The 13,517-nt window shown below is 36.4% G+C and overlaps 1 long non-coding RNA gene across 9 annotated transcripts; it reads left to right on the top strand.

Moving 5' to 3' along the window:
- Nucleotides 1-5,768: 5,768 nt before the first annotated feature.
- Nucleotides 5,769-10,201, top strand: LOC113318086. 9 transcript variants are annotated; one of them, XR_003344274.1, is made up of 9 exons: nucleotides 5,769-5,908; nucleotides 6,001-6,076; nucleotides 6,179-6,275; nucleotides 6,855-7,926; nucleotides 8,271-8,354; nucleotides 8,469-8,531; nucleotides 8,785-8,872; nucleotides 8,966-9,182; nucleotides 9,955-10,201. It is a non-coding gene; the product is annotated as an uncharacterized LOC113318086 (long non-coding RNA). The 9 variants fall into 9 exon arrangements; XR_003344275.1 differs by having other exon boundaries at nucleotides 6,855-7,003; nucleotides 8,785-9,182; XR_003344269.1 differs by having other exon boundaries at nucleotides 6,855-7,003; nucleotides 7,637-8,354; nucleotides 8,785-9,182.
- Nucleotides 10,202-13,517: the final 3,316 nt, after the last annotated feature.

The following is a 13,517-nucleotide window of genomic DNA, read 5'->3' as shown; positions in this document are numbered from 1 at the left end:
GACTGCTTCGACAGTACAAAATTCAGGCTAGCTTCGACTCATCCATTCTCCATTCCAAAACCAGCTACAGGTCCATTTATATTTCAGCCACAGCAAAGCACCAACTCGTCTTAAGACTCCCAAAATTCATTGTAGTGGTTGATGTGTTGTCTCTCAGTTGAGAAATTTCAATTGAATGAATCATCTCTGACTCCATATACAAAATTCCTTCTGTCTTCTCGTAACTCCAAACAGCAACAAAGAGGCAAACACCCTCCATGCAATTTCTCCCAGCGATTGCATAAGCTCACACAAATTAAGCACAACTCCATTTAATCTCTTCTTCGATGAATACCCATCTTCATTCGAACCAACAACAATGGCAGTAGCAGTCCACGAACCCTCCATCTCGCACCAAAGTTCATCTCCGTTCTTTATTAGATCCACTATATGGCAACTGGGCAAACAAAAGACCTCTAGCTATCCCACTGCACTGACTTGTCTTTTGGACGTGAAATGATGTAGTAAAGTGGTGCAGCAGCATGAGACGTTGCTTTGGCAGCCCACTCATAGGTGTCTAAAACACCTTAATGTTTATCTATTGTTTATGCTTTCTTCGCTAAGTTTTCTTGTAAATTATGTATTTTATGTTTGCTTTTGAGTATTTAGGTACTTTGGAGTCATTTGGAACAAAAGAAGAAGAAACAGAGCAAAAGTCTCATCTCATGTGCAACTGTTGTTGGAGGCGGATTATTTCTCATTATTTGCTTTTATTTCTTCATCTCTATCTGAAAAGCATGTCGGCTTTAGTGATGCAAATTTTGTCTGAAAAGCATGACAGCTTTAGTGATGAAGAGACATTGAAGAGAAGAAGTAAATCCGAGAATTAGAGGCGGCTGCTATTGGTGGAAGATTAGCTTTAGTGATGAAGAGACATTGAAAAGAAGAAATAAATCCGAGAAGTAAGAGTCGGTTGCTATTGGTGGAAGATTTCGAAGGAGGAAAAAGCGTTCAAAGGAGTCATATCGGATATACGCTTAAAACTCATGCCATTGGTGGTGCTACTATAACCAAAATGAAGCTGTCAGATAATCAAGAGGTGTTGCCAGATGCCAACGCCTACGAATTCAGAGTTCAGGCCAATATAGGGGTGGTATGTATATGAGCTGCTGGGTCTGAAGGTTATATTATAGGCTTAACATGGCTAGAAAAAAAGAAATGGCCCTAAACAGTTAGTGGAATTCACCACCTAGGTACACATGTGCGCTATGAAGAAATGAGATTAGGTTTCATTAGAAACCAATATGTACAAGCAGGTGAACCTCATTCCCCCTCTCAGTTCACAATTCTCTCTCTCCCTCCGAGAAACTATCAGCCATGTCTGCCGACAACCTAGCTATGAATTTGGTGGCTTTTCTCCATGGATCAAGACCCTTACCTGAAGCTAAGAAGAAGAACGAAGAATGGAGTGAATATGCTGGTGTTCCGAACCAGAAAAAGGGAAGAAATTGAGCTGAAATTCAGTTGGAAATGTACTGCTGCTGTGTCTGATTTTGGGGAGTCTACAATGGGTATTTGCCGGGGTCCATCAAGGGCTTTTGAAGCTCGACCTTGCAGGCTAACACTAGTGGAAAAAAAGCTATTTAGGGCTAGGGATGCACAACGGGTAGGGTGGGTAGGATATGGCCTATACCCGCCACCATACCCGTTTACTGGCGGTTAAGAAAATTTTTACCCGCCACCCTACCCGCCATTAAACGGGTAAGATCCTACCCAACCCATTCTCTGGCGGGTCGGGTAGGGTAGGGTGGCGGGTATAACCGTTTTCCCCCCTTCTCCATGACTTTCTGAAGTCTGAATTTCAGACTCTGAACAAGAAAAGGGACCGTGCATGTTGTGCTAGTAGACCAACGATGAATTTAGAAACAAAAGCATAACCATAAAAAATGTACAAACAAAAGTATTCTCAAGAAAAGAGTTGTATTCTTTTTGAAATAGACGATGAATCCCAGCCCAATTCCATGTTCTTCACGTGACCTTGTTCTTCATATAACAGTATCATCACCAAAAGCTCTTCATATTGACCTTCTTCTTCAATCATCATCTACGATGATGGAATAAGTACTAAGATCACCAAATAAATCTGCATACAAGTTATCTCTTGTTAGATTCAGTCATAATAGTGAATGATTTGATGCAAAGTTCAGTCATAATACTAACATCAAGTAATATCACAACAAGTTTTGTATCTGTTAATGTTTGAAAGACAAAATAAGAGGCTAGGAAATTGCTAAATTCTATGAGTTCGAGATAGTAACTATACTTCAAAAAAAGTACAGAAAAATAAGAAGAAGAAACTGCTCATTTGATAGGTTTAGAACTAACATGCAACTCAGAGCACTGTATTCAGAAAAGGCAGTATATTTCAGAAAAGGCAGAAACCCAGACATGAAATAATGTTATCCTAAATCTACAAGTGTTGAATAAGCAGGACATTATCTTATAACCTTAACATATTATGGCCAAACAAAACCATGTGCAAGCATACACAGGAATAATGACAGAGACCTAACTCTAATCATGTTCAAGTACCCGTCATCCTTTGCATATTTTTTGTTTTCTGAGTTCACATCTCTTTGCATATATCACCACTACATCAATAAAAAGACACTAAAGCTATATCTGCAACTTCACGGTTTCCTAATGAGATACATGCCAGGTAGTTCTACAACACCTAATACAATACAATGCATTTATATGCTTGAATCATCCTTTACAGTCATCAAAAGATCTGATTTAGGCACTGCGAACTGTAAAGCAATTCTGACTTCAAGCTACATGGCACTTGATTACAACAACATGATAAAATAGAAATCCTTGCACCGAAGGAGAACCAACAAATGTTGATTAAGAGGTCTCAGTATACTTACTGATGGAAATATACATATGGTTATACTATATTGTAAGAAACTGAAAACAGCAGAGACTTGACAAATGTAGGAGAATCAATGTAGGAAAGTTGTATACCTGACTCTAAGACGTCATCCTCCTTCTCTTCAGCTCCAAATGTAGATGGATCCATATCAATCGGTGTCCTTAACCAGTTTTGTAGGAGAATCAAAGCTTCCACAGTTTAGGGTTTTAAAGAACTTCGGAAATGACCAGGTATTCGCTTTCCAGTACTGAAAGCAGATTCACTTGCAACTGAAGAGACGGGAATAGCAAGTATATTTCTTGCTATAAGTGATAGAATATCAAATCTTGCAGCATTGCTTTTCCACCAAGTGAGTATATCAAACTTCGAACCATTTTTGTTGTCTTTTGTTGGTGAGTAAATCTGATCCGATAAGTATCTTTCCAACTCTGATTTGTCAACATCCTCCGTTATAGATAACTGGGTTTTACGTTCTTCTTTATGGGCCTTATGTATTCTCTTTCTATGTGACGTAGAAGTAGAACTACAACTCTCTTGACTAGGACTACCACAAGTATCACCTACGGACTCCGACGAGGCTAACACACTTCCTACACCTATATATTCTGCCTTATAAGCTGTGAATAATTCATTAAAATCCTCTTTCACTTCATCTAACCAATTTTTTACCAATCTTTGTTTCATCCAAAGAATATCATGCACAATCAGGTTTTCTAGTATTACTTGCAGTCCACGTTCTTTTTCTCTTGGGTCAAGAAGCACAACAATAAACAATAAAGGATTCATGTTCTTATGCTCACCCCAAAACTTGTTGTATTTAAGTAACATATTCTCACCCATATGGCTTCTAACCACACTAATATAACATAACAAAGATCTCCACATTCCAACAATGAAATACAAACATCACTCTTAACATAACCTTCAAAGACTACATAAAAGTACTCTTTTACGCTCGTAATACTTTCTACTAGCAAACTTCAACACAAAACTTAATCCATTTGAGTTCATTCATGATAACTACACCCAAACTGGAAAATACTAACTGACAGTAACACCGGTATATCAACAACACCTAAGGTGAAAGTTATCAACCAATGCACTTCCTACCAATGCAGTCATTAATTGTGAAATACAAAGGTATCTACTTCATATTGCTTCTCTAAAAATTTGGATTCACAAAGTAGAAAATCTATACATGGAAAAGGTTCTTTAAAAAACATATATGTTTTCAAAAAACCACCAGATTCTCCACAATGTGGAAGGACATGTCACAAGCAGTAATCTCTTTCGTTGACTCTCATCTCTCCCTAGATGAGAATAAGAACTCTTAAGGGGTATGAGTGTCTAATCATGCTCATCATATGTGGGATGTATAGGTTTTGTAACAAGGTATAAGCTCTGCTTCCTGAAACAATCTGTAATAGAACAAACCTACTTTTTGTTCTCTAAATTCATTTATTGAGCTATGTTCCATAAGATACACTTAAGTCAGTTGATTTACTTGAACAACAGTTGACCATATATCATACATGTTAAACAACGGACAACTAGAAGCAAAGACACGAAAATTCATCTAAAATTATCAAAGATACAGATCAAGAAATGTGTCTATAAGGGAGGGAACCAAACCTGATAACGTTACTTAACAGTTCAAAGCCTAAGCAGATTGCAAGTGAGGGAAAATGGTCACCAACATATGCATAATCAAATAGATGAAGTAAAGAGTTAATACACAATAAATCAGGGCAGCCACATAACAATCTAATTCAAAACACTTACATTATGGAAAACCAAGTATAATCAAATAGATGAAGCAAAGAGGGTTTTATATAACAAAGCAAACAAACCCAAGCAAAAGAATACAGAGAAATCCTAATTCCCACGTTCTATTTCAGTAGTATAGGGTTTTTCATAAAAATTTCAAAATCAGTTACTAATATAAAATAGAAAATCTAATTAACACATCAACACCTTAATGAAAGCCTAATCCAAAAGAACAAATCGAAACCCAAATCAAAAAACAAATTGAAAGCTTTAAACACTTACATCTTCAGATCGAAACCCCCAAAACCTCAAACTGCACTTGAAGCCTGAAACCCTAAATTCTCTTCTGCAGAGATAAGAAAGTGGATTGAGATGAGCAAAAAATAGATTCAAACACATAACGATACACAAATCGAACACACAAATCACTTACATCTTCAGATGGAAACCCAGACTTCACTTCGCTACTGCAGAGACGAGGAGATGAAATGGTTCGAATGAAAAGAGAGAAATGGTTCGAATGAAAAATAGATGAAATGGTTCGATAGAAAGTAAAATCCATTCAAGGGTTACTTTGTCTTTTACCCCTAATATGTTTTAAAATAACAAAAAAATAGGCAGGAGGAGAAAACGATACAAGGGTTACTTTGTCTTTTCAGTATTAGACAGGTAGGCGGGTAGGGTAGGGTAATTTCGTGCTTTACCCGTCATCCTACCCATTTAACGGCGGGTAAAAAAATCTCTAACCGTCACCCTACCCGCCAAATAATGGGTAGGATAGGATAAGGTTACAACACTGGCGGGTAGGGTAGGATTGGCGGGTATGGATAGGGTATGTGCACCCCTATTTAGGACATCAGTCAACGACACAAAACAAATATCTCAATACAAAAAGTTGGCTGACTAAAGTCAAGATGTCGTTGTGTCAAAATTTTAGTTGACTTATACAACGACGTATGAACAGTATTGTTGCTATGGTCCTACTACTGGAAAGAGAAAAATCTCACATGGCTCTACAGGCTACAGTACACCGATACGTGGAGAGAAAAATATCTCACATAACTTATCTACACTACACGGGAAGAGAGAGAGAAACATTTCATTTTTTTTCTCATCTCTCTTAACGCCGCTTCTTCTTCTCTTCCGTGTGTTATTTCTGAGAGGAAAAAAGAACTCTCTACTTCTCTTCTCCAACCCTGAATCTTCATCTTTAAAGAATTAATTAATGTTAGTGATCTTTAACCTTAATTCTTCAATTTTAAACCAGATCTGTAACCTTTTTTTTTTTGAATTTTAATTTCAAGGCTTTTTGATTGCAGGATAAACTTTTTAGGTTTCTCTCCATCTGTACAACAAAAAGGGTATAACTCGTTCTCCATCTTTAAAGCAAAATGGGTAAAACTTTTTTACTCAATCTCTTCTCTATTTTTCTTAAATCAGTCCCCTGGTTCAACTGCATCTTTAGAGGTTTTTTATACAAGGGATTTTTGATTTCAGGGTTTGTTATTGAGCTCTGTCTCCTTCTCTTGGTGGTGGGTATGCTGGTCGTGGAGCTGGTGGTGCAAAAGAATACTACAAAGAATTGAATTAAAGGGTTTGTAGTCATTTTCTTTCTGTGTTTTCTTTATCGTTTGAGGAAGAGTTTGTTGTTAGATTTTTATTTTGCGGTTTGATGGTGAATTGAATTAAAGGGTTTGTAGTCATTTTTTTGTGTTTTCTTTATCGTTTGAGGAAGAGTTTGTTGTTAGATTTTGATTTTGCGGTTTGATGGTTGGGTTTGCTTTATTTTTTGTTACTGCTTTCCTCTATTTTCCCCTCTACAAGAAAATTTTAAAGTTCAGATCTTTCAAGTTGCAGTTGCAACATAGTTTTGGGTTTAATTGAAGAATCATTCTTTCATCAATTTTGGGGGTTTTCATCAGAATGAAGCCCTGGATTTTTATAATTATGGATTTGTCTTTTTCTTTTTTTTTTTAAAAATCCGTTTTGAGGTTTTATATTTTCTCAGCTTAGTTATAGTTACTGGAGATGTTATTAGGGTTATTGAAATCAGGCCAATTGATTCTGGGTTGAACTTCAGGGTAATGAATTCTGTGTTTAACTTGGACTTGTTTATAATATGTCGGGACTACTTTTTGTTTTTTAGGATTAATGATTTTGTTGGGTTTGATAGGTGCTTACAAGTACCATTCTGACTTATGGAGGAAGAAACAATCCGGCATGATGATGTTTTTGCAGAGGGTGAGGTGCTGGGAGTATCGCCAACATCCTTCGATTTGCCGTCTTGCGCGTCCTGATAATGCTAGATGTTCGGCCAAGAAGGTAATCAGAAGTCTTAAATCTTGGCCTTTTTTTTGCAGTTTTCTGTGAATTTGATATGTTAAAGCTAATTGAATCCTGATTTTCATCTTGGTGTCACGTTAAATTTCAATTTACTTTGGAATAAGTTTATTCATTGATTACATTTTTTCATTTTATGGTTTTTATGAAGTCTTAAGTGGATAAATTGCCACATGCTCTGTTTATTTGAATGGTGTTAGGTATTTGTTCGTATAATGATGATCAAAGACTTCAAAAATGTTGAACTAACGAGTTATTACTTATAAGTTATATATCAAACTAAGATGCCTAGACAAGTTTGAGTGAGAGTCGTTGTCGGGTTATGGTTGATTTTATAATGCAGATTGTGTGGACTACTTTGCGCAACATGGAAGTCCAGCTTATGCAATTACATACATTTTTTTCTGACTAATTATAATTCTCTAACCATATACAAGTTCTCAATGATGCCTTCTTTAAATATGAGACCAAGCCTAAGCTTACTAGTCATGGCGAGCTCTATCATAAAGTGAAGGTGTTTGATGTATAAATTATGCCAATTCTTTGATTCATTTGCTCGAGCTCATAGAAACCAACCTACTAGTTGTACTCTGCCATTTTTTGTCGTGAATACAGGTGACAAAGTGAGAATCAGATGCTGGTCGAGACAAGCTCTTAGGGATGATTTGCTTTCGGTTTGACCAATTCTCAAGGATAATTCACTATCCTCTTTTATTGATGTGTGGTTCTTTCGGGCGATTGGCTGTAGCAATCATGGAGACAGAAGTTGATGAATGATCCTAGTTATACTCAGGAGAAAACATGCTTATGGTGGGCCAGTAAACTGTTGTAAATGGTGTTGATAGAATATGGAATGACATGAATGAACCAATAGTATTCGAAGTAAAGCTCATAGATCATCATCAGTACGTAATTATATGAATGAATTCAAGTTGTATTTCTTGCAACCTGTAGACTATTACAAAGACAATGCCAAACAGTAACATTCACAGAGAAGATGCTCAAGTTGGTGGGAATCATAGTCATTGGCATTACAACAATTTAGTTTACTTATTTTTCTCTAGTTATGAAGCTTTTAGTATATGAATACTTTTTATTTTCTTTCTGATCACCATGAAGTAAAGTCTGCTTAGTGTAAAGAAGTATGTTGCTCCCCTCTGTTGAGGGGATACCTTTGTATTCATCATATTTATACACTTTTGTGTTTATTTTAGTTTGGGATAGTACTTAAAGTTACTGGATTGTGCAGATTCAAAAGATGTTTCCACGGGCGCTAGCTGAATCTGAAGTGATGACTGCAGAGAATAGAAAGTAACTTTGGATGGCTCCTGAGGTAAGCATTGTTAGTGATCTCTTCCAGTTTCCTGCAGTAGTCATAAGACTCATAACCTCAAACAGAAACTTATAAAATAAATTTCACTGTTATCTATGATGATGATTTTTCCAGATCGACCCGCAGGTGGAAAATGTTTATTATTTGGTCGCAACAGGAGGAAGAAAACTTCCATGGGTCAGTATAATACCCAACTTGTCCTTTTTCATCGTATATTTGCGTGAAAAAGTGATGGGTTAATTTACTTGTCTGCTTAATCAGTTCTCAAATTTTGTAGTACACCGGACTCCGGGTTAGGTGACCTTATTCCTGTGGGGAAAACTTCTGTAGGAAGTACAAGGATATTAGTTCTCTGTGTGCCAGTGAGCATTGTAGTAGTTCGGAACTCTCTAACTTGTTTTTAATTAATTCTTTGTACTTTGCTTCATAGGTGTATAAATGTCTAAGGAGAGCAGGACGTTGTTGGTATATATTGCACTCTGTTATTGAAGTTCAATGATCACACTCCCTCTTCATAGGTGCAACTGTAAATGTTTTTTAGTTTTTTAGTATTTACAATTTCTCGCTGCTGATTCATGCTTCGTTTGATTCGGTTTGGTTTTGTTGTGCAGCTGAGTACAAGTGATTGAATGAGTATGGAAATGGATAACCACTTGATGAACACCAATAGTGATTCCATGAACACCTAGATCATGATGCAATCCTCGGAGATCTTTTTAAGCTCTCCAATACATTGAAAGAAAAGATAGAGGTTATGTACTTTGTGCTGATGATGATGTGTGTAGGGAAGGTCTACTTGGTGCAGGTGGATTCCTCAAAGATCTACAGGTATACCATCTCCATCACTTTCAACTGTTTTGAAATCTAGATGGTGTTACTTTGCTATTAATGAAGTTCTTAGATTTTTTTATTTATCATGTTGCCGTGTTTCTCTTATATCATTTGCATACTGAAATCAGTTATATTTCATCACTTCACTATATTGAAAAGGATGACTTATCATTATTGAAACATAAGAACGAGTCCAAGTTATCGGGAATATCTTTACCCCGACAACTTTAGTCAAGATTCAGATGACATTACCTTTCTTTTTAACCCATAATGCATATAATACTGTTAGTGAGGTTTTTTTTTTTTTTTTTTTGCATCTTAAGTTTGTGTCACCAAGGTTGCCTCCAGTTTGCATAAGTCTATACTGCTCATAATATGTGTCAGATATCTTAGATTCTTAGAACAATAGGTAGTGAGCGGTATCTTTTGTCATGAATTTACTTGTTGTGCTATTATTCAAATTACATCCTAGTATATTCATTTTTCAGTGATTTTTCTGCACACCCGGGTGTTTGCGAAATCTGCTAAGGTTTAAGCTTTATGTTCTACTTGCCGTGCAGTTTGTGTATTCACAATGATCCACTTAAGCATTTCAATACTTTGGCTTATATTGGTAAATGCCGAGGATAACTTGGATTCTTAGAACGATAATGAGATAGAGCTGTTTGTTGTCATGAATTTACTTGTTGTGCTATTATTCAAATTTCATCATAGTATATTCACTTTGCTTTTATAATTAAGTGATGTTGGCACATTTTATTTGTTGTAGGTTTGATGTTCTTGAATTGTTGGCTCAGTTCATCATCTGGCAGGATCTCGTTTTGCTGGTTCCCAGTTGTCTTTATGAACCTTAGAACTTTAATATCTGACTTGTATGAATTCCGGCCTTATTGTTTGTTTTCTTTTGTGATTCCGAATCCAAGTGTAAACTGAATTCAGTTATGAATTGTATAACAAATGCAATGGTTTTTTATTTAACCATTTGAATTTATAAATCCAAGTTTATTTCAGGGTAATTTGAGCTTTGTTCAAATTTATTTCTTCCCAGTAGTACAGTCAGGCAAATCTGATCTGGGATTCAGCTGAATTTCAGATTTATTTTTTTATATTGTAAATAAATCTACGACGTTATCTAGCTGTCGGTTCTAGCGACAACTGGAAAGTATCGCAAATTTGAGTCAACTTGGTAGTGTCAGCAGCACCTGCATAGTATCGTATATATCGCTAATATGACACTTTCTATCTTGAAACGGCATTTTTCCACTAGTGTAAAATGAGTTCGAACTGATGTTTGAAGACCAATTGAACCAAAATAGATAACAAGGGATGTGATGTTGTTTCTGCTGGGTTTTTGGGTAATCAATGGTTCGAGTGTGTGCTAGTTAGAGCTCAGGTTGATGGCAGAATTGTTGGTTCGTTTGAAGGCGTAAACCAGATGAATGGGGGTGGAATTGAAGCTGTTGTTGTGATGGCTGAATCACGAAGATGAGGTCTGAAATTGGGGTAAATTTTTGAACGGAAATCAGCGATTAAGAGGAGGATTTCAAGTAGTTTCTGCTGATAAGAACAATGAAGGGCGTAACTCGAATTGCGGGCTGAAGTGGTTCGTTTTGGAGGAGGTAAGGTTTGAAGCTGAGAATTGGTTGTTGCTGCCAAGATTTGTGAGACATCTACAATGGGTTTTGAGAGATATTTGAGCATGAAAGAACAAGACAGAGAAAGCTTGATGTTTGGTGGTGTTGGCTGAAGCCTGGAGTTTGGAGCTGAACTGGGTTCGATTTGAGCTGATATTTTAGCTGTAAAATGTTGCTGCTATACAACTGAAAGATGGACTATTTAAAGGGATTCGAATTGGATGAGTATTGACAGCGGTGTGGCTCAAGTTTGTAAGGGTTTGGTCAAGTTTTTTCCAGGTGAAGGAGCTGGTGTTGCTGCTACAGTCGGATGCAAAGCTGTTGAATGAAGGGTGGTTTAGGCAAGCAAGGAATGAGGCTGGAGTGACCAAGTCTAGGAATGATTTTGGTTGTATGTTGAGCTGAAGTTCAGTCTTAATATACGTATTGTTGTTATGGTTCTTTGCAGCTGTTTTACAAGGATGTTGATGAATCTTTACAGAGAGTCATAGAAGGAGATATAACACTAGGAGGCAGATTTTGTTGGGGGAGACTTGCTAAATCCGAGCCGCTATGTGCAATACGAAAACCACACGAGCAATGAAACAAAATGCGGAAAATAACAACAACTATGACGATATAAGAAGCAATCACACAACACCGGCAATTACGTGGAAAAACCCCTCCAAGGTGAAGGGTAAAAAATCACGGGAAAATCTTCCACTATAATCTAACAATGGGTTACACACAATTCTCCCAATTTGGGGATACAATCTTCTTCAAGGTGCATATAGCACTTGGATAACAATTTGCCTAAATTATACTCACCCCAATGGATGGATCAACAATTCATTCACCTAATAATAGAAATACTAGATGAGATTCACAAAGATAAGAACAGTAACAAGTGATTGAGATACTTACTATTAGGATTTGATCAAACCCTAGGTTTTTCCCCCTTTTAAAGAGATGTGAAATTGATGGAACAAACTTCACCACAACCAATATGGATTTAAACAAATGAAAGCATTACAACTCCAAAACCCAACATGCTTGATTTCCTTGGTTCTTCAACTATACGTGTGTTCATCTTGTACTTGTTGAAGATACATCATAGTATTATTACGCAACAAAGTTCAATTGTATCACAACTTTGACAATAATACTACGGTGATATGTATCACCCTCCCCCCCTAGTCAATACTTCATCTGACAATTAAAACCACTCCCCCTTACATAATGATCCGTAAACCAAATGTATATGTAGTGTGAAATACAAAATAATTCTCCCCTTTTTGTCAATATAAATTGGCAACGGTACGAAAATTGGTGGGATCCTAATGAAATTTTCATAGAGGAACTTCTTGACCAAAGGAAAACATATCAACTTTACTTTAGATGATATCACATAGTCGAAACTTAGTGACTTCATCAAGGAGTTTAAGATACAAGTTAACCCCTACATGTTCCACAACCGCTTCTCCCCTCAAAGATATAGCAATTAAACACAAGTTCATTTAAGAACTCTCCCCCATAAGATGTGATTCCCGAAAGAACAACAAGAGTGACCTTACTCTAGAGATAAGGATTTATATATTGGTTTTTAGAAACCTACAAGGAGATACGAGTTAAGAACCAATCATTGAAAGTCTCTCATGAGATCGTGTTACTAACAATAAAACTATCTCATGGTAACAATACACAATATATAATCATGAAGATCATGTATTGTGATCATCTTTTCTAAGATACACACTTGTATAAACAAGAATTGATATGCTTAGAAGGAAGAATAATATTTTCCATAAGGATTTACTCAAAAAATGGTTACCATAAGAGTATGAAAAAGATTCTTTGACAATAAAAACCAACATCCATGGCGTTGATTATTGCTTCTAACCTGTTATACATAAGAATTTCAATCACACATCAAGTTAGGTAATTAAGAATCATATGTGTGGTATTCAACCATATTCTTCTTCACCATAACTAGTTCAAATGACTCAAATGAACTAGTTAGAGAGTTTTTCAATTACTTAGATATTATATAACTACACAAGACACAATCGAAGCAAAAACGGTTTGATTCACTCGAATCGGTTCATGAACTTTATAGCCACGGTTTTCAAAATCATTCCTTAGTTTATATAAACATGAGTTCAAGAACAACCGATTTTAGATATAACCAACTCAAGTTCGCGGACTTAAGCTCACGGAAGGAGTTCACAAACTCCAGCAGAAATTCTCGGGTCGAGAACTTCCGCCAGTTCGTGGACTGAGTTCGCGGACTTGGCTCACGCCACTATTCCGGTTCTCTTGATAAAAAAAGTTCGCAAACTTCGGTTCAAGGGAATAAGGACTTATACATATATGTGATTCCACAACAATGCTTATATCCTACCAATGGTTATGTAATCTAAACTCTCATTTCAATCATTGAAACATTCTCAGAGGACGTCATATATCTGTTATTCACAGACCATTTTTCGTCAGAGAAATTTCCAAAGTGATTGAAACATAACATGACATTCGTCACTAGGTAAAGATGAATTTGTCTAAAGCGAAAGCTTACCAACACATATTTCGAGAAATATGTAAGCGAGTTAAACTCATCTCGAAATAATAAATTGTTTCACATATTCAAAAATTACCAACCACAATATGTGCGCCCCAATTCTTTTGCAATCCTCACCGCATTTACTAGGGCTTCTTGGTGAGG

The sequence above is a fragment of the Papaver somniferum genome, chromosome 10, assembly GCF_003573695.1.
Source record: "Papaver somniferum cultivar HN1 chromosome 10, ASM357369v1, whole genome shotgun sequence".
Lineage (NCBI taxonomy): Eukaryota > Viridiplantae > Streptophyta > Magnoliopsida > Ranunculales > Papaveraceae > Papaver > Papaver somniferum.
The sequence above is the reverse complement of the archived record's forward strand: the minus strand, read 5'-3'. Positions and strand labels throughout refer to the sequence as shown.